This window comes from Branchiostoma belcheri, unplaced genomic scaffold, assembly GCF_001625305.1.
Source record: "Branchiostoma belcheri isolate BF01 breed outbred unplaced genomic scaffold, Haploidv18h27 scaffold293, whole genome shotgun sequence".
NCBI lineage: Eukaryota > Metazoa > Chordata > Leptocardii > Amphioxiformes > Branchiostomatidae > Branchiostoma > Branchiostoma belcheri.
This window is the reverse complement of record NW_017803902.1, coordinates 86,186-89,056: the sequence shown is the minus strand read 5'-3', so window position 1 is coordinate 89,056 and position 2,871 is coordinate 86,186. Positions and strand designations below refer to the sequence as shown.

General features: G+C 42.7%; 1 protein-coding gene across 1 annotated transcript in view; it reads left to right on the top strand.

Annotated features, from left to right (window-relative positions):
* Window positions 1-2,871, top strand: part of LOC109473212 (cystine/glutamate transporter-like) — a 20,660-nt gene that overhangs the window by 1,580 nt on the left and 16,209 nt on the right. The window lies entirely within an intron of this gene.

The following is a 2,871-nucleotide window of genomic DNA, read 5'->3' as shown; positions in this document are numbered from 1 at the left end:
GTACATGTATATGTACATGACTGTACATGTACAATTTGTTAACACTATATAATCTATACGTCACTTCCAACCCCCCCCCCCCACCACACACACATGCCCCTCATGCCCCTGTCACATTGTCACGAACTTTCCCCGAATTTGTTCCCAACCTCCAACCGAATTCGCCGAACACCAGCCAACCATATCCGACTTCACGTCGATCTTCTCCCAACCATGGTTGGGGACATTCGGCTCGTGTTTGGGAGGCCGAATTCGTGAATGTTTGACACGGGCGAGTAAGCAAGGTATAGGCCAAAAATAAAGGCTCAAATAGTTACATACTGTATATGTAAACACCTTCTAATTTCAGAACAAGGGAAGAGATTTGAAAGGACATTGAAAGGAAAGAACGCCGAAAAGCGGATGTCCTGATTTCAAGGAAAACCCTTCGATCACCTCAAATATTTCTGCCAAATTCTCGGTGACAATTCAAGCACACGCGATCTCCCCTGTCACTCAGAATGACTAGGTATGTTTGAATGCACAGCACCGTGAGAAGGCATGCCGACCTTCTTCACCCTACTTATCTACCTGGCTGAAAGGACGCCTTCGCCCCGAGGCTAACTTCACATGTTAGCTGGCAGTATTAGAGGGTCATACGTGGGTAAAAATTCAGAAGATATAGAGATACGTACCAGGCGTTTGTACAGAAAAAATGTTTTCTTATTGGTTGTTGATGCAAATTAGAAAGTTTAGGGAAAGATCACAGAGTGTAAAACGCATACACAGGCACTATAGCTGGCAACACAGCAACTTGTTTACGTCAATTACACAATTATGGGTGGGGCGCGAGTACGGAATGATAGGTTAGAGGTCATTAGTGGAGACGCGAGCCTATATTTATACCACTCATGACTTTTTGCCACACTTGTTAAGAAGTCTATGGTGTGTTGTTTTGGTTAAGTGCTGGTTTCCTAGTTCGTAGTTAGGGTTTGATAATTATAGTAGCTTAGTCGTTTCCTGGATAGGCACAGATAATCTTTATGACAAAACGTTCTAAACGTTCTTGCCAACACTGAGTAAATTGGGACTTACCCCAAATTTTCACGGAATGGACCGTTCTACTGCAGCTTCCGGGACGTGACACCGGAAACACGTGACACCGAAAACACGTGATAGCAGCAGAGAGTCGTACGTGTCAGATAACCTGTGTCGCCCCCCGTCTCTGTCCAGCGTTGGACGGTTGACCCGAATGTACACCGCCTCATTTATTCCTCACGCAAAGATATCCGGTTCTGAGTCCAGAATTTTCACTTTGTCCAGCGAGACGAAGTGTCCTGGAGATTTTATGTGTATATGTTCGGATTCTTTTTTTTTGTCATAATGAAGTATACCAACACAGATGGACTTTCATGCTAACAGATAATCTTTGTTTACGAAATTACAGCAATGTTATAAGTGACAGAAATGCTGTCACAAGACTAAGGATCAGCTGCCACAAACTACATGTTGAAACCGGAAGATTTACGCACACCCGTCGATTGTGACTATGGATTACGATTGTGATATTGATGTTTAATTCCGTCTTTGTCTTATATACACTGTTACATTTGCTTATTTGTACCAAGGGCTACTCTGAAAAACAGTACTAAGCCACTGTGTAGGGCTACTCTGGTTAAAGAACACAGATATAAATAAATAGAATGCAAATATTCTAATTTGAATAGAATATAGGACGAATTTTGTAATAGACTGTAGGTTCTCTTGGCTTGGCTGTAGGCTATATAGCAAAGCTTGGCTGTAGGCTATATACATCTCCATTTCTATTTCGTCTTTGTGATATAGAAATGGATATACATATCCAGAAAGAAATGGATATACATATCCATTTCTATTTCGTCTTTCGTCTTTCTTAGGCATTACAGTTCTTTACTATTCCTGAGTGTTTAACACTCGACCGCTCTCTTTCTCTAAGTCCTAAATGTAAACACATACTGTCCACTCCTCCACAGGTGTTTCACTCTGTACTCTCTGTCTCTTTCTGTCTCTTTATCTCTTGTAAACACACTGTCCACTCTTTCACAGGTGCTTCACTCTGCATCACTTCTGTCTTCTGTCTCCTTCTGTCTCTGCATCTCTTGTAAACACACTGTACACTCCTCCATAAATGTTTCACTCCTTCACAGGTTTTTCACTCTGCATCACTTCTGTCTTCTGTCTCCTTCTGTCTCTGCATCTCTTGTAAACACCCTGTCCACTCTTCCACAGGTGTTTCACTCTGCATCACTTCTGTCTTCTGTCTCCTTCTGTCTCTGCAACTCTTGTAAACACACTGTACACTCCTTCACAGGTGTTTCACTCTGCATCACTTCTGTCTTCTGTCTCCTTCTGTCTCTGCATCTCTTGTAAACACACTGTACACTCCTCCACAGGTGTTTCACCATTCATTCATTCACTAACTCACTCATTCATTCGTTCATTCATTCAGTAGTATTATCTAATGATCTCTTTACTGTTTACTGATTATTTTATCATTTCCTTTGTTGCTATAATTATATACTCCTTGGGTATGAATTTGCAATATACTTTCTACTATATAATCAGAGGTTTGACAGATTCGTGGGGTGGACAATGGATACAGGTGGCCAACATAAAGTCCCAGGGCTTGCCCCACCGAATTTAGCATAGGTGCCAGGCTCCGTAGTATTCGCCCGCTCCCTAATGTCGCTAGCTACCACCTTCAAAATCTGGACGAATATTCAGATTCCAGACGTTACATACGTTAGCAAGTCCTGACCCAGTGGTAGCTAGCGACATTTGGGAGCGGGCGAAAATTATTACTACGGAGGATGCTAGCCTCCTGTGCAGGCCCCGCGGCGGTGGGGAAGAGTT